Here is a 21081-nt window from a genome sequence, read left to right as displayed (position 1 = left end):
GTAGAGAGACTTACCTTCTCAGTGGATTTCAAATTATTTTAATTGCAGTTTAGGCATTTTTTTTTCCCCTATCTGTTTATTTATCTCTTTACAGAGGAGACTCTCTGGGTTCAGAGACAAATGGCAAGTCACTCCTGTCTCCGTACAGCAAGAATTAATCTCTCCATTGCCAGAGTGTATCCTCCTAATGTGGGTGCCTCGTCAAGACATCTAAAGTAATGTCACATTAGTTTGAGTCAAAAAGACAGGAAGTCTGGGAAATTCACATGTTGTCCAGTAAATATATCCTGGGACCACATATTAAACCATGAAGATAAAATAAATGGTGAACAGATAGTTCCTATATGAGATCCTCTGTACTGTATACGTAATATTGTCTACAAGCTCTTGTCTCACTGGTGATGGCAGGAACAAAATTTACTGTAAGGCATATATATGGTGTAGAAATATGAGGGAGAGTCATGGGAAGATGGTGAATTAAGGGTGCAGAGGTAGCTTTTGAATGCTTGACTCTATCACCTTTGTAACCTTAATGATGTCATTTTAATGCATACTATGTTTTATTTGTCTAATGCCTCAGAGTACTTACATTTGGAATGAACTCCATCACCTGCACTGAAGGAAGCAGCTCAGTAGGTGCCGACCCAGCATGGCCTGTCGTGATCAGCCTGTGTAAGGTCATATACATCACCCTTAGCCCTGAGAGCTGGTGACAGGGTGCAGAAAAATTCTGTCCTCTGTTTCATGAAAGCCTAATTGCTCACTTTGTCATGTTGATCTTGTAACATGTCTCCTGCTCCTACTGCTTCTCGGTAATTTTCTGTATAGAAATATGCTCTGTGCACTGTCACCATTCAGCCTGTGACATGGTGAAAGTACTGTACAGGCTATTTCTGTTAGATTTCACTAGGGAATGTTATTTCTCCCTGGAGCTGCTTCCATCAGTTTCGTGCTATTTCTATCTCCAAAGAAACAATTCTAAGCAGCACCCTCTCTACTGATATCAATCCTTTCCCCTCCTCCCTCTCAGAGCTGGCAGTCATAGTTGACCTTGTGCCAAATTAAAATTCAAGAGGGTTACTATCCAAAGTGTTTGATATATTCTAATGCTTCAGGATCCTTTCACTGTAATGTCATCCTATACTTGAGCAATACATTGCCCAGCTCCTGAATTCCCCCAAACTCAGTATGTCCAGAATCCTGAAGCAATGCACTTGTGTTAGGGCAGCTCTGACAATTATAATATCAGTCTGCAGCATGCTATTATGACTTTATGGTCTTCGATGTCCTGAGTGAGTAGAGCAACGGTTTAACAAGCGGCCTCCCTCTGCAGTCCTGTGGGCCATTTGCTTGGATACAGAGAGTGGAGGGGTGATGTGGGGAGGATGGGGAGGCCAACGCATTAACATTCTCCATGCCTTGGATAGTCCTGAACTTCATGAGCAGAGCCACAACTCTAGTCTGAATCTAAAGAGAAGCATTTAACTATTGTGATTTCCTCACTGTGGCTTTGAAGACCATTTTACTTAATTAGAAAAATGCACCCAAATTATGTCCACATCACTGGCATCATATGTTATCCTCAGTTTCCCCACAGAAAAGAGAAACATCATTAAACATAAAGTCTCTTCACAAATGCTATCCTGTCACCAGTCATTTCATGCAATGTTATCTTCCTTTCCTCCCTATATACCTAATGACTTGGTGTTGTTATTTATACTACTTCTGTGTTGATTTATCCTACCACCATATGTTCACTCACTTTAGATTTAACGATAATGATCTTTTGTGGTATATGCACTTCCATGTATTAATTATTGCTGAGATTCAGATGTTTGGTTTGCAGAAATTAAAAGGCGATTTTGGAGTTTTTTATCATTCAGAAATATATACTTCTTTGTAAAAGAAGGAGAAAAAAATGATTTTTTTAAAGAATTAATCTTTAAAATAAAATAGAACTACAGAAGAAATAAGGATGGTAAAAAAAAATCTGTCAAACATTCTCCATTTTTAAAACATTGTTTTTGTGGTTCTGACTGCTAAATGTAACTGTTGTATAATTTCAGAGGATATTCGAATAGATAGATTGCAAAACCTATGACAGGAAGAAAAAGTCTAGGCAGATCTGTATATACTTAATCCTGAAAAGTAACTTCACTCCTCACTGATCCCTGCTGCTATAATTCCTGTATATGATATACTATGTTATGCTAATATTTTAGGAATTGTAAACCAGCTGTCTGATACAATGGTCAAAGTGGATTTTTGTTGGACGGAAATTCATAACTGATGATCTTCATGGGTTTTTTATATTCCTCATTCACTCTGTTTTGCAGGATGGAGTGCCAAAAATGAAGATTTTGGCTCTAGAGAAAAGGATGTTCTTAATTCATTAATTCACTTTTGGGGGACACAGGAAAGCTTTTGGCCAATGTTTGTTTTCATAATCCCATAAATCCTGTCCTTTAGCAGAACAACACATCAGAGATGAAAGCCACAGAAAGACACTTCTTTCCTGACTTTCCTGTGGAAAGAGTGAGGACATGTTGTTTTGGCCAGTCACATATTTCTGAAGAATGTGATTTGTATTGATAAGTTTGGCTCCTTATGATATTAACTGGGAATTTTGAATTGCTCTGCAGCAGTCATCAGAACTGCAGTATCCTTGATCAGTCTCTTTCCTTCACTGACCTAGCATTAAACAAGCTGTCTTTTGTATACCAGACTGCAGACTGCATCAGAATATATATATTAATATCTCAATGTTGAAAACTGTACCCTCAGAACAGAGAGGAATCAAAGCTGCAAGGATTAATTGAGCAACTGAAACACCTGCCTCTGTTTTGTCTACAGAGGAAGTCTAGAGAAGAAAGAGTCTACCAGTCAAATCCCATATTTAATCACAAAGTGTTTTAGATAATTTAGTTTTGATCCACCAGCTGAGCTGAAGAAAGCTAGGAAACCAATTTTGATTTCACCCAACTGAAATAAAAATATTTTCTTTACAAAATGACTGTAAATGAAACATTTCAAACCCCAACAATAAAATATTAAAATCTCAACTTTAGTTTTATTTCAAAGTAAAAAATTAAGCTTGGAAAAGGGGTCTTATTTCAAATGGTTTAATTTTGTACATGTTGAAAAGAAAATATTTTAAAAATTAGAAATTTAAATTTCCATATCAGGGATGAAGACGTTTATAAGTTCAGTGCAGATAGCTATCTATATTTGGCCTATGTGAAGCTGTAATTTTTGAGAATTATATATTCATTGTGTTTTGTTGTTTTTTTTTTTTTTTTTTTAATTCAGATCTACTAATAGCCTAAAGTTTATATGGATTGGAAGCTTCAGTACCTCTAAAAATGTGGCAATAACCAGCATCGATATTTTAGGGGAATAAAATCTTGAATTTCTTTTTCATCTTCAAATAAAAAAAATCTTTAGTGTTTTTACTTCTAAAGATACTATGGGCACCCATTCTTTCAGTCATGGCCTGTGACCCTGTGGTTTGTACATTTACATTATCATTACAGCTGACTGTAAGTGTGACTCAGTAAACTTCTGAGTATAATATGACTACACCTATGTAAGTGGTAATCCAAATGTATGTGTTTAGAATCTGTATGGTTAATCTTTTTGATTTTACCATTTTTAGCTTATCTACTGTGAGGGACTGAAATGTCAAATGACTGTCTCAAAGCTTGCTTGTGTGTGTGCTCTGAGTCACGGGGTGGTGTCAGTAACGCCCCAACCATTCATCAAGGACCAGCTGTGGCCTTTGTAATTAGTCTAAGGGATGTCACCCAAGGAAGCAGGAGTGTATCAAAGGATGCACCCTCCCACTCCCTTGAAGTTGTATTGACAAACTCCTTAGCTAAGCCTCAAAGAGGTGGACTGAGTGAAACCAGGTGTTTCTCATCAAGCACAAGGACCGCTGATCACGGGCCATTGTATAAACCCAATGCTTTGTGGCTCTATTGTACTGCTAATGACTTTCTGCCTTTGCCATTGTACTGATAGGAGGTGCGCATTTCTGCCCCAGAAGTTAAATGATTGCTCAAGCAGCATGAAGTCAGCAAAAACCTGTGGGAAAAGAAGAAAAACTAAAGGTGGGTAGATATGCTAATCAGCTGATAAAATGAACTTAAAAGGTGACAGAGAACTTTGCTCCATGTGCACTCACCACTGAACAACTGAGGACCAATGGGATGCTGCTGGATCCATGGTGACTATTCTTGTGACTCTACTCTGGATGTTTGCTTGATTTCTATCTTTTCCTTCCATTCTGTCCTGTCGCTACCACTCTTCACTTTTAATAATAAAAACTGTTTTGGGTGTATGGCATTTGACCTAGTTTGTGTCTTAATCTCACACTTGGGATCATATTGAAACCTCCCTTGACATTGGATTGGGACATCCACTTGCAGGTGTGGAAAATGTTGGGTTTTCTATGACATGAAAGAATGCAACTTTAGAGTCCAGACAACATGTATCTCTGAAAGAGAAGGGGGGGAACCATCAATGGCTGTGTTATTGGGATCACTGACAACAATCCCCACCCAGCTCTTGCCAGAGGAGCATTTCTCAATGCTATCTGAGAAAATGCTGTATATACTGCATGTTTTACTACACAGAAACACAAGTCTGAAAGCTTGAAAAATGGCAGTGTTACAATGTGGAGCTGTACCTCAGGTCTTTCATCTTCATCAGCTGGAGAGCTGGAGGGCTCTGCAGAGTTGTGTTTTGTCCTTCCAAAGCAACTCACATGTGGTGTAGCCTGAGAGCCAAATAAGCTTGGACTGGAAAGACATGCACACACTAAATTGGCCTTGAGAAAATGACTTTATTGTTGAAAGTTATGCATATCCAAGCCTTTTGCAAGATTCAAAGGAAAGTAATTTTCATAAACACCTGGGATTTTGGAGGCTGGAAGTTCTATTATTTATAGAGTTGTTTGCAATAATGCTTTTGGAACAAACTTCTGAATGAATCTTTTCTATCATAAAACCCCAGGAGATTTCCCCAGTTTCCCTGTTCTCCCAGAGGAGAAGGGAGTTTGGAAGACCCTTGACTTGGGTATGATAACCAAGATACTCATCAACATGAAAATTCCTAAAACAAGATTAGTGTGAATAATATTTTACAGATAATTTTAAATCAATGATGACATATTTTTACCTTTGTACTATTGCTATCATTTGTCACATATTTCTTCCTCTTCTTCATTAACTAATTTAGAGAGGAGTTGAAAGCTTTTTATAAAAGAAGCATGTGTCATATCACTTGGATGATAATGCTGAATTTCTTCCAGAATCTAATATAACGACTGCAGTTATAGCTCTGTTCATTACCTGAATATATAACAAGCTTGTCCTTCAGCCATCATAGCTCTTGCATATTTGAAACACACATGTTGACAGTTGAAAGATATCTCAGAATATCCATAATGAGCAAAAGCCTGATCGAAGAAGTGGGTGGTATCCTATTCACTGAGGTGTTACAGGCACATAATCAATAGGACATGGAGGAAGGAGGTCATTTTTATTTCCTAAATTATCTTGTTCATTTATATGTGAATCAGATATTCATTAGCATTTAAATACTTTTTGACATTTAAGACACTCCCCTATTTCTATGAGATTTTGACACAGTTTCACTGAATATCTTTTTATAACCTGAATCTAGAAAATTATTTTAACCATTTCTACATATTCTGTCAGCTGTGGGCGAACTGTCAAAGATTTAGAGGCTTGCTTTTACTTAAACACTCAAACGTACACATCTACAAGGAGCTTAAGCCCTGGTTTGGGCCTGAACAAGGCATTTGCTGTTACATTTTTTAGACACAGTTGAGAAACCCTTTAGAGCAGACGGTGTGAAACTTTCTGTAATAGTGGCTGCTGCAAGCAACTTCCAAATCCAAATAGGCAAGGCAGAAAAAAAGATGGAAAAAACTACAGTACTCTGTCTGCCTTAAAGGCTGGAAGCTGTAGGGAGTGTTTCAAGTCCGCAGAGGTCAGGAGGGAAGCCTGCAGTAGACTACATGAATGTTAAAATGTCTATTTCTAGATACCTCATCCCAGGTGTGAAACCACTCTTTATGCTGATTTAAATTTTACTGAGAGACCTGACACAAGTAATAGGAAACAACTAAAGTCATGGAAAGAAAAATGACATGTTGAATCTTTGCATCTGGATTGAGTCTTATATTTTGGACCAGATCTCTATTTGAAAATAGTTTTCCTCAAATCAAGAAAGCTTCCCTGGGTGTCCTACTAGCACCTGAGCAGAGGTACTGTTGTGCCTGGGCCCTGTTTATATCTGGGTTTCTGAAGGAGTGAAAAATGTCCAAACATTTTAATGATTATCTGCTTTTCCTCATTTTATTTCAGCCTGTTGAATTACAAACTTCCTACAACCATGAGTATTTCCTTAAAGCTGCATCTAAATACACCTGAAGGCTTCTGTCAGGGTTGGCCCAAGGCATCTAGTGCTTGGTTTACAAGGGGTTGTTCTCACTTCCCCATGTTTAGGATCAGCTGGGTGGTGTGCAGGGGAAGCAAAAAGAAGTGAAAGGAGCATATTCCTTTGGTTTGTAAGGAAGGACAAAGGAAACAGCTATGGCATAATAGACCTTGAAGTACATCAGCTGCAGCATCTCTTGAGGAAGACTTCAGCATGTTTCCTCTCATCAGCCACCCACTTCTCCCCCTCTGCCTCGCTACAGCTGTGTGAATAAAGGATTCTTTTTTTCCCTGAAAGTTCTGAAAATGAAAAAAACAAAGCACCTTTTGAGGTCAAGCCAAGATTTATTTTAGCTTCTTGGTGAATAAAGATTTTTTTTTAAAAAAAACCACTCTAGCATAAACAAAACATTACATTTGACAGGGAGTAAAACATTTCATTTTAAAGCTTTCTCCTCTTAAAAAAAAAGTGTCACAATGAAGAGGACTTTGAATTACAAAGAACATAATAAAAAAAAAAATCAAAGCTTGCTTTTGTTTATTTCCAATCTCAGACCTGTATGATTTTTTTCAGTTGTGTTTTAATGCGGTTAAGAATGTTGTGAAATCAATGCACATTTTTGAAATCTTGTTAGTGTTCCAACAATTATGTTTTTCTCTGAAAATAATCTAAAATATCAGCCACAGGTTGCATTTACTCCTGGTCCACTCATCTGTGCTTCTATAGACACTTTCTGACTGATCTGATAATTGAAATTATCTGCTAAAGAAAGACCCCTTCCCCTTCCTTTTTTTAATTTTTTTTTTTTTTTTTTTTTTTTTTTTAAGGAAACCCCCCCCACCAAACCCTTTTGCTTTCAGGATTTCAAAAGAAAACCATAAAGTCTCTGTTTTAGAGTAACAGGGAACTTTTGGTCCATCTTCTGACCTTTTTCCTCCAGTAACTGCAAGTTTTTAATATTGAAGTTCTTGGTATCAATATCTTGGTGGATTTCTGCTCTATGACCCTCTCTTCACAGTGTCCCAGAACCAGCTGCCTACAGAACAGAGTAGGATTATCGAAGCGGGCAGCCGAATTCCCTTAACTCATTGTTACATCCCCAGTATAAGAACACAAATATATAGACAGTGAAAAACAGTATTAAAGATTTAAATTTTTTTAAAGGCTTTAAAGCTAAGTTGAAAAAACCCCAACAACTTACTAAAATGAAGCAAGGAACTGAATTTTCCTCACTCCTCCATAAATGAGGGCTGCCTAGTGCTTGCTTCCAAGCCCACTACTAGGATTTACTAGTTTCCTGAGGTTCAAATACCTCCTGCCTTGTCTATTTTCTTCAGGTGTGGAGCTGTGTATGCCAGTGTAGGCTTTTCTGTCATTCTTATTAGTCTTATATGAAGCAGCTGTTACCTCTTTCAGAGCAGCAAGCAGGTTGCCAGACAGCCTGAGGGGCTAACCATCTGACATCCATATTTTGTTCTCAATAGGTCTGTGACTCATGCTTTCAGGGGAATACAGTGGTAGGTAGGTTTTGCCTCCTTTTGTGCAGATGATAGATGCAGTTTCATTTCCTACTGCAGCTGGACAACCAGTATGGATGCATTCTTTATTTAAACACCATCACCACCACTACCAACACCCCCAAATATTTAGCTGCACTGCTTCATTTATTGGTAATATATGCTTGTGAAACATTACACAAATAACATTTGTCTGGTACCTTAAAATGAAATCAATTATTTACAGCCAGTTTAATTCAGGAATAAGAAAAAATTAATGTGAAGGAGCTTCCCAGTGAAGGCTTTCAGTGGTTTTTAACATAATGCCTCAGGATAAGATACTGCTGGTTGGAGAGAAAGGTACATTATTATTTGTATTCTAGTTGTGCCCATGTGCTCCAACATGAATGTGCTAGGCACTGCGTGGGTGCTGAGAGTTTGTTGTTCTCCAGGACAGCTTACAGCCTCAGCAAGAGAAGCGTGGTGGGAAGCAGGCCACAAGGGTGAAGGGATGTGCTCAGGGGCAGTCAGCAAAGCCAAGAACAAGCACCCAGCTTTTGGTTGCCCTGCCTCATGTTGACCACCTGGAAAAAAGTTTCTCTTTCAACAAAAACGGATGAAAAATTAAATCCGTGACAATCCTAAGGAAATGGTAATTGAAATCTGTAGAGAAACCACCAGAAACAACCTTTTTGCTCTTAGAATTGTAAAGGATGTTTTTTCACTCCCAGCTTTGTTCAAGCTCCTCAGTTCTTGTCAATGTTTCAGATCCATCTCTCTAATGTATTCTTCTCAGAAGTTGTTTTTACATTGAAGTAACTAAAAATCACCCCTTTCTTTATTGAATTGTTCTCTAACTATATCCTTTCCTCTGTTTTCATTTGCTCTTCTGTATGCTATGTAGGTTCTTTGGCCTGCTATCATTCCTTCGTCATTTGAATTATAGCATCTATGCATTGTTATAAATTAGCATAAGCAGTGTATATAAGGTAAATTCCACTGACTGATTGATTCTGAACAGTCCTCTTTGGCTAATGGGATATGCACATTAAAGGGGAGACCAAGAACCGGTTTTGACTTTCAATGTACCCAACTCTGTTCATGTGACCGAACTGCTCAGAATCACACCCAGCTGTGGGATTGCACATTCAACACTGATATATTGGAAATGAAGCAATAAAGCAGCCTCATTAGTGCATCCCTAGTCTAATTTAGTAATGAGAAATAAATCGTCATAAACAAATCACCATGAATAATAAGATACTTAAAGCATTGTCAGGTCCATTTGATTATTTTTTTTGTGTTAATTAGGAAACATAAGGAAAACTTAATAATGACTGCTATTTTAATACAAGTTCACATTTACACGTCCACCCTGCTTCTGAGTGTCTCCCACTCTCCCACTGCGTCAGAAAAATGAGTGGGCTTATTCAGTGTTAAGTGTGGAAAAATACACATTTCCCTTCTTTTCTCCACATGCCAGCTGTACATTTGCACTTCGAGTAGTTCTTCTGAGCTTTGGCGAAGCAGATATTTAGAAAACAGACACTTCACTCCCTGTCTCATCATCTTCCTTGAGCAGACACGCATTCTCAGCCCTTTTTTTTTGACTTATGATTAATACATATGTTTAAAAATATTGAGTGCCTTTCTTCACCCTCTCAGCTGTAATTTCCAACACTCTTCTTCACTTCAGACAATGATTTTTAAGATGAAGTGGATAGAGAATTGTGTAAAGCAACAGAGTTTTAAAAGACGAATGCATAGCTTTCTGCATCAAAAATCTGGAGTTCTTGGGATGTTCTGACTGAAGCCTTCATTTCTTTTTCAGTCCAGCCAAAACACAACCTAGCATCAGTACTGGATAAGTCTTTTGGATTCCCTACAGAATATTTTTATGGTCAGTGTTCAATGAACTCAGTCCAGCAGTTGCATAAACAATTTTGCTGGTATGAACCTAGGGTTATATAGGATAACATATAGGATAGGAAGTGCAATGAGGGTACTGATAGTATTTGTTTAGGGAAAAAGGATTAAAGGCCCTCCCTGGGACTATTTCCTAAGAGAAACAAGCTTCCTTAATGACAAGCTGATAAAACCAAAACATAGCTATGGGCTATTAGTTAACAATTATGTTCTCTGTCCACAAGTTAACTATAAAAGATTACAATTCAAAGATAGTGGAGAGGTCCATTTATTTTAGGATAATTTATATGCATCTCAGGATAACTGGACCTCCAGAAGAACTTCAATAAACAGCACTGAAACAACTCTTTAAAATCGGGGTCTGGGGGAGTGAGGGGGTGTGAGGATCAACATTTTAAAGAGTGAAAGTGTAAACAGAAGTGCAAGTGATCCAGCAATCAAAGGTTTGAGCCCAAATTCCTCAATACTTCAATGTTCTTTTCCATAACTTATTGATGTGCCCTCAGTGTCAGAAGTCTGCTTACAGTAGTGCATCTAGAAAGGGGGAAATAACTAAAGATTCTCATTTTGATCTCTGCCACAAATGGATTACATAAAAATAAATCAAAACTTTGGAATTCACTGTTCAGATTTTCTTTCCTAATTTTTATTTCTTCCCCTCCTTCTTTCAAACTATAGTTGATGTGAATTTGCTGCAGCAAAATCACACGCAGACCAAAAAAAAAAGACAAAAAATAAAACTCAGGATATGAGCTCACGTGAGGTTTTTTGGATTTCTTTCTTGCTATTTAATGTCAGAGGATAATCTGTCATTCTGTCATAGTGCAGCATATACAAGAAGGTCCAATGAGTCCAATTTTTGTCATCCTGAGCTCTTGATCTATGATGTAGATGATAACACTGGCAGTCTATAATATACGATACTTGGTTGGTGGTTTCTGAGAGAATGCTTCATAGTTTCGTAGCAGCCTCTGTTATTAAACTCTTTATAACATTTACAGTAGTTCAGCTGCTGAAAGAAAATGAATGAGTCTTGTAATGCCCTGGAAATGAATAAAAATGAAAACTGAAAAAGACAAAAGCAGCAGCTGTGAGCTGTGGTCTCTGGGTTGCTGGAAACTCCCTGAAGCATGACATGCAGACATGCCAGGAAAGGCTCTTGTTCTTCTGGGTAGTTGACGTGTAGTCTGCATTGGAAAACAGCGATGCAGGGAACTGGGCTGAGGTGCGACTTGTTACCAGGCTGTGTGTCCAACCAACACAGTGTATGAACAGCTTCTGACTGAACAGCAAGGTTTTGCTTGGACGAATTCTGTAGTTGTGAAGAAGTATTTGATGCGTGTCCTCGCAGCCACTTAATTGTATTTACCTATCATTTGTGTAAGCTGCCTCCCTCAACTTCCCATAGTAATCAAAAGAATGAAATTCCAGGATCCAGACAATAATTTTAATTTTTTTCATCCATCATAGCTGTACATCAAGAGAGGCTTTATCAAGCTAATAGAAGAGTCTAAAAACAGACCACCTGGCAGGACTGTGTTCCGTTCACTGCTCACCACAATGCTCAGCACTATAAACTGAATGATTAGCATATCAGTGAGAAAAAAGATAACAGCTAATGCAAATGTCCTTACAGCTCAAGTGGTAGCAACTGTGGGTTAGTGCCTTTTTTTCCGTAGGATAGGCACCATCTGAAGATATACATTGGCATGTAAATACATTCATGACATTATTATAATGACATTCCGTGACAGTTTGTTTGTCTGGAAGCGCTGAACACAGTATTTTAAATACTCATTAAAGAGAAGAGATGACAGCTCTATCTCTTGCCTAGTAGTTAGAGCACTGTTTCTGCACTGGGAAACCTTGGTTTGAGCAAAGTAGATAGACAATCATTATGAAATCCTGAGACAGGTTCCTTATCCTCCCTTCATCAGGCTGTGCAGCAGAGCAAAACAGGTCTCTTTGAAGTACTCCCAAGTATAAAATACAAAAATATTCTCTGACAAAGAGCAAAAGAGAATGACCCCATGACTTTGTCTTTGACTACAAACATGAGAAAAAAATTTTCTGGAGTTCCATTCTCTTTGCCAATTGATATAGCTACAGCTGGAGCTGCCCACCCTGCTCTGAATGCTTGCACAATTACACAGAGGCTGTGAATTTCAATCTCCTCATTCAGACAAAGGAACTGAACCTGAATTTCTGCAATGAATATCTTAACTACTGTCCTTTTGAATAAAATAGGATGCTTCCTCACTATTGCTTTTATTTCTTTTAAAAATACTTGTAACAAAACTTTTAACATTCAACCAAAGGTAATGTGTAACTTGACAAAACTGGGGTTTCAATTTGTTTGTTTCTATTGAGAAGATTGTTTTTTATCCCCCCCCACCCCTCCAAAATTTCATGTCAGACTGAACTTAAGTTCTTCTGATTTCTCTTAGTCAAATGAGGCTTGGAGCAAAGTGAGGTGTCTGTTTGTCTGTCTCTCGACTGGTCTTGGATCTCGTAGTCCAGGAGAATGTGGTGGAGACTGATGCAAATTTGCAGTGACAATAAGAATCAATAAAATCAAGTGACTGACTGCAGCAATCCCCAGTCGTGTGAGCAGATTTGAAGTGATTGTTGTGAGTCAGAAATGAGGGTGCTGTGAAGCTGCTGGCTACTGCATGCAGAAATCACAAATTCCTATTCATGAGACTTGGCTGTCCAGGTGGAACCACTCTTTGCATTATTTTTTTTATCTGTGGGTATTTGAAATTACCTCCTTCTCTTCTCTTCACTGTGTGGTGATGTTTCATGTGTCTTGTGTTTGGTTCTTTGGTTTCCTTGATTGTAGGCAAGAGGGTTGCATGGACACATACAGATTGTGAAACCGTGCCTGTGCTCAGTAAGATCTCGGCTTGATGAATGGATTTGTTGATTACTGGATTTATTGTTTCATGGCTGGACACAATGTTTTGTTTTGGAGGAGTTATATCCCCCTTCTTGGCACAGATTACCAACTCTGTCTTCCCTTTAAAGGAAAGAAAACCAGCAGCACTTGTAGCTACTGTGATTCTCCATGGACTCCATGCTATCAGATATGGTTTAGGGAGGTTCTTTATGTTCTCTTAATTTTTTCCCAGATACATAAAAAAGATTAGAGTCCTAAATTTGTCATATGATTAAGTCCGAAAGAGATCTGTTCAACATTAATACCAATATCAGCCAGCATAACTCCCTCTGAAGAGATTAATATGTATAAAGGCAAAATAGAAACATGAGTTTCCTCATTTTTGAGGGATCCCAGGGAGAGATTGAGTTGATCTAATGGTAATCTGTATCTAAATCTTTCTCCACTGGCTGCAGAAGAAAGCAGGCACATACTACTTCATTACATGCCTAAAATTTCCCACACATTTCACACCCAACTTAAACACATAAAATAGATGCGAATAACACCAAAATAGGCAACTGTGTAACTCGAACACTGTCTTGTTTAGCTATCAAGATTTCCTAAAGCAACATCTTGGATACATGCACACTGCATCACAACCTGAGCCCTGTATTGCTTACATTGTACATACTTCGTATCCCATGTTAACTTTCCTTTCTATTTCTTTTTTGGTGATATAATACCATGTGCTATATAGCATTGATAAAATATATATTAAAAAAAAAAAAAACAAACCTGAAAATGTTTATAAAGAAAAGAAGCTTAAAATCACTCTATTGCCATTGTAAAGCTGATATTACTGGCAGTAAGGCCAAGGCATTTCTAACCAATTCAAGCATAAACTGGCATTCTGTAGAGAAATATTTTCACACTGAAAGACAATAGAAACCCAATGTGTTCTGGTATAAACTTTTAAACAGTTTAAAAGTATTTTGTTATCACTTTATTAGAATTTGAGGATAAAGCATAAATGAACAGGGTTTCCAAAAAATGTATATTGATTAGATGGTTGGATTTACTGATTGACTCTGGATTAATTTCTGAAATTAATGTCCAAATCACTGTACTTGTAAATTACACATCAGTACTTGATTAACCTGAAAGTTCTGAAATCACTCTTCCTCTTCATTTATGCTAATAGAATATCTGTGAGCCCTTTGGCTTTGGTATCATTCATGTAGCTACAGGGCCACATGTGAATCCATCAACACTGGACATTTAATTTGTGCCTAAATTTTATGTATCTAATAGAGCATTCTTTCAAAGAAGTAGTTAATATAAAAATATAATTTTTAAAAAGATATTTAGAAGTTAAGATCCCACAAATACTTCCAGTGAAAGGTTTAGTATATGTAAGGTGCCTGACTTGTGTGAATAGGATCTCCTTTTGGAGACCTCCAAAGACACCTATTTCTCTCCTTTGTCTTTACTGAGAAGATAGACACTTAAGAGTTTAGGACTAAGGACCTAAATCTATCTATGAGAAATGAAAAGTCAGTATTAGCAGCTACATTGGTGGCTTCTGATGTACTTCTGAAGTTATTTCCTATCCTAATAAAAGCAAGAGTCAATATTACCCTGTGGCAGCAACTAGTAAATGCCACTATTTTAAATGGTGACAAAATATAGTTTGGGGTGCATTCCATCTTGTGAGAATGTGATGGTAGGAAACCGTGAGCAGATTTGTCATTATATGGTCAGGGCAGATACTCATAGATTTCTTACAGTTTAAGTGCAGAAAGGACAATTGGATCATTCAGTTGGATCTTCTATATGTTGAAAAACATTTAATTTCAGTGTTACTTCTCTTTTTCTCCCAGTAATATATGTCTGTTTAAACCATATATTTATCTTCCCATTCTTGCTCTGAGTGAGAGGATGTGGACATAAATGTACATGTTTGTATGTGGCTTTTGTTCCCTACTGGCCTCCTAAACATGCCTTGAGGTGACAGTCAAAGTTTTTGTAGCCAGAATTCTTGAAAACTGATTTATTCATTGTCTTAAACAGATAAAAACGTAAGTTTTGGGTAAAGTTTAGGAGTTTAGAGGATTTTTTGGTTGGTTTGATTGTTTGGTTGGTTTGAGGGTTTTTTGCGCATTTGTGGTAGGATTATACTCACTGTGAGTATGAACATTCCTCTTTTTATCCAGTTATAAATTAGAAAGAACATCTAACTCCCAAGCCATGATAATTGAACTGTGTGGTCATTCTCATCAGGGCACAGTAAATAAGTTTCTCATGCAAAAGAGAGCAGCCTCAAAAGGAGGAATTGGACACAGGATATGCTCAATGGGGTGATGGTGAAGTATTTTTAGGGGAAATGTTTCAGAGTGTTCTACATAAAGGAGCAGTGTGAATCAGGAACATTTGTGTGTTAGGTAAGCATATATGGGGTGTGTGCTTGTACTTTTCTAATTACCACACTAGACTTTACAGCTATTTTCTACTTTTCTTTGCCTTGTATTCTGCAGACAACTCATCTACAGCCCTGGAACTAAAAGGAGAACAAAAGCAAGTGCTTTCCTTTCTTGAGCCAGCTTGGCCTAGACACAGACATTCCCCTGTGCATGCAGAAAAGTCCACTTTTACACATACACAGCTCTTATGGTGATACTATTTCTATGGTAATACTATTCCTATGCTGAAGCATAGGATTCTTTAGACATTATCATACTCAGGTAACACCTATCCTTGACAGAATGATGAGCTCACAGGCTATTATTGATTGACTGTGATGAAAGGTAACTTGTTATCAGATCATGGTGATACGAACATGGATACAACAAAATAAGCTTCGTTAGGGTCAGAAGGAATGATTTTTGCTGGGGTAAGTAGCTAGAGTTTCATTTGTTATTTTCAACATGAGTAAAACATGTACATACCTTGAAAGGAGTCCTCAAAATAATTTTATTTTATTTTGCATGCTGAGAACATACATTGAAGATACATGTTCAGTACTGAGACTGAAAGAATCTGGGACAACATTCAAAGTAGACTATCTGTAAAGCAGAGTGTTGTGGTTTTATTATTTTTAAATAGAGAAAAAATAAAGCATTTCATTAAATGCTGAGAATTGGTTGTCATTCTGACCAAGCATGCATTTAGGCAATATCTCTGGAAGCATCTGCTTACTTACACAACTCCCCTATCACCATATTCTATGTGTACCTTGCAAACACTAATGAACACTGAAATTATTCTCCCTAGCTTATAGGGTCTCTGAAATATCTGCAGCATTTTGACACTACCTTCATCCTAACGTCATTTGCTGGTTAAAAGTTTTTTAACCTATATTTTCTTTTGTTCTCTACCCCAATAACCGACCTTAAGTCCTTGTTCAAGACTTTTGAATCTGGGATTCAAAATACAATGTCTGCTCTAGTCTCCTCACAAACTGACCTCACAAAATGCTAAATCAGAAGTGAACTCATTAGCATTCAGAACCACCGCAGACGAACAAAGAAAGAACATTACAGAAAATAAAAGGAGAGATATTAAAAGAAGAGCATTGTCAGGAGGAGAAGGAAGAAAATAATTTCTTAAGTGGACTGGAGAGAAGGATTAGGTGAAGGAGGCCACTCTGTATCAGAACATCTTTGCAATGATGTGTCATTTGACAGGTAGAATGAGATTGTAAAAAATTTTCATTTTAGCTTGAATGCAAGGACTCAGAGAAGCGTATTTAGACAGAATGAAAAGCATACGCAAAAATGCATGTAGCTGATGCCATCATCTTAATAGACACACAATGAACCGGCAGGTTTTTCTTCAGCATAACGTTGCCAATGTGTTGAATCTTTTTTATTTTTCCTTAATGGCATTTTTCTCCTTCTTCCTTAACTAAATAGCCTAGCAGCCTTTCACTTCAGTAACTTGTTACAACACTCCCCATCATTAAAACAATTTGGTAGCTCTACTTATTATAGTACCTCTGATGTTCTAAGGAATTTCTAGGACGACAAAAGGAGTCTTGATTTTGGTTACTTGCCTGGGAAAGAAAAGAGTGTGAGATGTGAATTGACAAAATAATATCTTGTGATATTAAATGAGTAATTTGATTAATGACTAAAGACTGATTTCTGTTGTTTGGCCAAAAGGACATTGCAGGAGTACATTGTACACAAAGTATTCCACTCCAGCTAAGTTGGGGATTAGAGTCATTTTAAAAATAAACCAGCCTAGTTGCTAAGATACTCATCAAGGAGGTGACGGGAAGCCTGGATTCCAGATTCCTGCTCTCAGAATTATTTTTACTTTTACCCAATGACTGCCTAATATAAAATGCATGAACAGTGATGGGAACAGTTACCAGAGTTCAGGACTCTCTTGCTGACCTAAAGACTACATTAGGCCATCTGTACAGGGTGGGTGTTTTTCCCTTTTTTTTTTTTTTTTCTTCTTCTTTCCATTCTGTTCCTATGAATCTTTCTTCCTTTGTTAGTCAGTAGGTCGAACTTCAGCAGGAGGGGTGGAAGGTGACACACTGAAGCCATATGGTGGTTAAGGCTTCTTGGGGGATGCAAATTACATGCATTTGAATCTCTTATGCTGAAGATAGATAGGAATCTAAGGCACTAATGTCTAATATCTAATATAGATTTTTGGCACCACTGATTCATCTTGCACTGATTTGAATGAAGGTGGCTCTGCCTGCTGTAACTTGTACTTCCTTTAATATTTCAGTTACAACAATTGTAATAAACCGAACAGGCCAGACCCTGTCCTGTCAACCTGATAGAGCGTAACACAACAGGACCTGTGTCCGTATGGTAAAATTCTCTTCCCCTGCTGGACCACGGCAATTTCATCCATGCTACTTGTTAGGAACACTGTAAGGATTACACCATTGCCAGCTCTGCTCCTCAACGGTGTGGGTTTTTAGCAGTTAAATACTATGGCTCATTGCATCCTCATGGCCTGCCGCTATTGCTTTAGTAGTAAAGATGTGTGCATGGTGGTCATCCAAACATGCCTACTAGGTCTGATCCTTTAGAGAACTGAAAGGTTGTTTCAACTAGATTTTAGCTAGACAGGTTTGGATGGGACCTGCTTCCCTGGCTGTTCACAGTACAGCTTTGGTTATGTACTGAAGATAAACATGAAGATACTAATGAAATCATTGAGTCAAATTAAAGCAGTCAGTTTAGTCTCCTTGTGTATCAAGAAGACAATGAATACTAGCTATTTTGTTTTTGTAGGTGGGAATTTTAGATTTAGATGGTTAAAGTGATGGAAGTTTTATTTATGTACCTGAGGTGTTCATGTCTGACCTGTGGACAAATACATTCCTAGAACTGTATTCTCATGGTAGCTCCAGTTTATGAGTAGATGAATTTTCTGTTCTTGTTAGAAAATGATTAATATATTGTTTGCTAAGACACCCTGAGTGGTTGTTGGGTAGAGGGAAAACAAAGGACCAGATTGTTCAAAACTATAACTGAAATAAGGCAAAATATCCCTGGAATTCAGTAGTGTGGCTATTTTTTTCTTTATATTATTTGTTTCCAGACTTCTCTAACCTTTCATAAAACTGAATTAGGACAGATTTAGGCTGGACTTGGTTATACATATATACGGGTTTTGGGTTTTTTTTATTAAGAATGTACCTCTCAGGGTGAGTATTTTCTTTATTCCCAGAGGAAAACCCTCAAGCTACATTTTGCAGTTTCTCTCTTGGGGCCAATTATGTAAAGGGCATCTACCCTGTGTTTCAGAGGCTACAATTATCATTTGCCAGGCTTGCTCACATGTTCAAAGGAGGCTCTGCACATGTGTTTGTGCTAATTTTCAGCTCTCATGAGCACACTAATTCAAAGAAGGGCTAACTGAGTCACCATTAAAGTTATATTCTCTCACCCTTCATGTACAGCAGATTGGCTTTGCAATTCTGTAACAGGCATTTTAAGCCTCCTCAGTGAACAAAGCACATGATATACATTAATAATTGTCTGTGGTAGTCTGACAGACTCAAAAAGGATATAAGAAAAAGGACCAGCATGAAAAAGGAGTCTGAGAGAAAAAGACCCAATGGAGTTCTGTACCGATTTGGTCTCCTTGGAGTGAATATAGCTGTCATCATCTCTCCTGTAGAAAACAAGCATTAAAAAAGCCAGCTGGCAATTATTTCTCAGGATCTTATTTATAGTACAAGGGGATTTTCTTTCTAAAGCACTGTTATTCTTTTTTAAAAACATTTTGTTACATTTGTGTATTAGCTTTTGAAAATCATAGGAAAGAACCATAATTGCTAATTAGAAAGCAGTTAAAGAGACATTAATGAAACTCCTACATTGGTCTTTTATGCAGAGAATTGAGATTTTTTCCTAAGCAGACACAGTTCTCAGACAGATTCATTAGCTGGTCTCTAACATGCACAATACAGTTAATGAGCAGAACATACATGCCGTTTATTCATCTATATCAAGTGATATTTACTCATTTGGGGAAAAGGTTACATGTTAAATACCATTATTATGAATTGAAAAAGTTATACATTTTTAATGGAGATTAAAGTTAAACTTTGGAAGAGACTGTCAGCTTGTTTCATAAATTCACAATAATTTCATAAATTCTTCATTGCTTGACTTTTTTTTCAAAATAAAGACTAAATAAATCTTTATGTACTTAAGTTCAAGTTCAATAAACCACATTTTTTTGAAAAATCATACTACTTACCATTGCTGTGCAGAATAACAAACTGCATGAGCATAATATTATTTTCAGTCCTTTACTTTTTCAAACAAATGATAAATAGCCTGGTGAGTTGATATTGTACAACTAACAGATCTTGAGTATATTGTCACAAATGCAATAAGTCCAAAGTTGGCTTGGTGGGTCAAACCTAAGATGCTGTAAATTACCACAGTTATATATATGGAATTAAACCAAATTTCACCAGCTAAGATATCATCTCTGGTTTTTCACCTCATTTACAGTTATGCTGTGATTATTTTTAATCACAGGTGCAAATAAATCAGATGTGCTACACAGATTTATGATTAGTAGTCAACACTTGCATCGTATTTTGTGCTCACTGTGACAAACCTGGAAATACATTGTTTTAAAGGATACAGTACCTGGTTTTGTGGCTTTACAGTAGCTTATCAGCAATTGTGTCACTTCCAAAAAGAGCTGCTAAGGGACTCAGCCAGGAGTACGATGATCCCAATAAAGGATATCCCAGTCTTACCACAGCACAACCATGAAGAGGATCTTTTTGATCCCTACTCTTAGAGACATAGTTGTTTTGCAAAACAGAAGAGAAGAGATTAAAAGGCATGTAAAGCTTTACAGAGCTGGGCCCTTGAAAAAGGAGGAGGAGGGGTTAGAGGAAACTGTTCAAAACAAGATGAAGAGCAAACAAGAAGTTAGATTGCCAGAGATATATGACTCTGGTGCCCTGATGAACATGAGGTTGGTATGGCTCCATGTGTCTTGGCTCAACCAGAAGAGAGGCTGAACTTGTATTCCCAAGGGACACACTCATGCACTGCACATGGTGCCTTACCAGCACCAGCAGAAACGTACACAGCACCTGCACAAACATGACCAGCATGGATGACCTGGTGCTGGTCCTCCTCTTCTGCTGATTGGGATGTAAGTCTATACATATATGAAGACAATAAAGATCCTTCAGTAACTGGCCTTAGAGACTCAGTCTAGCCAGTAGCTGGCCCCAGACTCCTGGCCTCCAATGCCCACAGCTCCACTCCAGCTGCTGGGACGCAAACCTCTTGTCATTACACACACACACAGACAGATCTGTCTGGCAGCTCATCCAGACCTACAGTCTTCCAAGCTGCTGTCTCTCAGACCCACTGGTTAGTCCAGTATCCAGAGCCCCATCTTCCCAGTAGCTGCCTCCTAGACCTCTTATCCTGCTCACCAGCTACTCTGGCTTGAAGTTTGCCAGCAAATTTTTCTTACACACACAGTCTTGCAATTCCTTAGGGAAATATACACTCAGGTCACGCTGGTTGCTGGCATCCACACCTAATGGCCACTGTGACCTGCAGTCTCTTCTCCGGTTGCTGGCAAACACAAATACACACAGAACTGCATGTGAGATTACACCAAAACCAGGAATAAGATTCAATAATCCTATGTGGTGATCAAGCACAGGGCTAGGCCAGACATGCCTACAGAACACAAATCTATTTAGTCTTCTTTATCCCCTTTCTGCTCTATTTTATCATGCTTGTTCTCCCCCAACGCACTCTGACTTCTACCTTTAATTCCCTTTGATTCTTG

Source organism: Strix uralensis, chromosome 5, assembly GCF_047716275.1.
Source record: "Strix uralensis isolate ZFMK-TIS-50842 chromosome 5, bStrUra1, whole genome shotgun sequence".
Taxonomy (NCBI): Eukaryota; Metazoa; Chordata; class Aves; order Strigiformes; family Strigidae; genus Strix; species Strix uralensis.
This window is presented reverse-complemented; position numbering follows the sequence as displayed.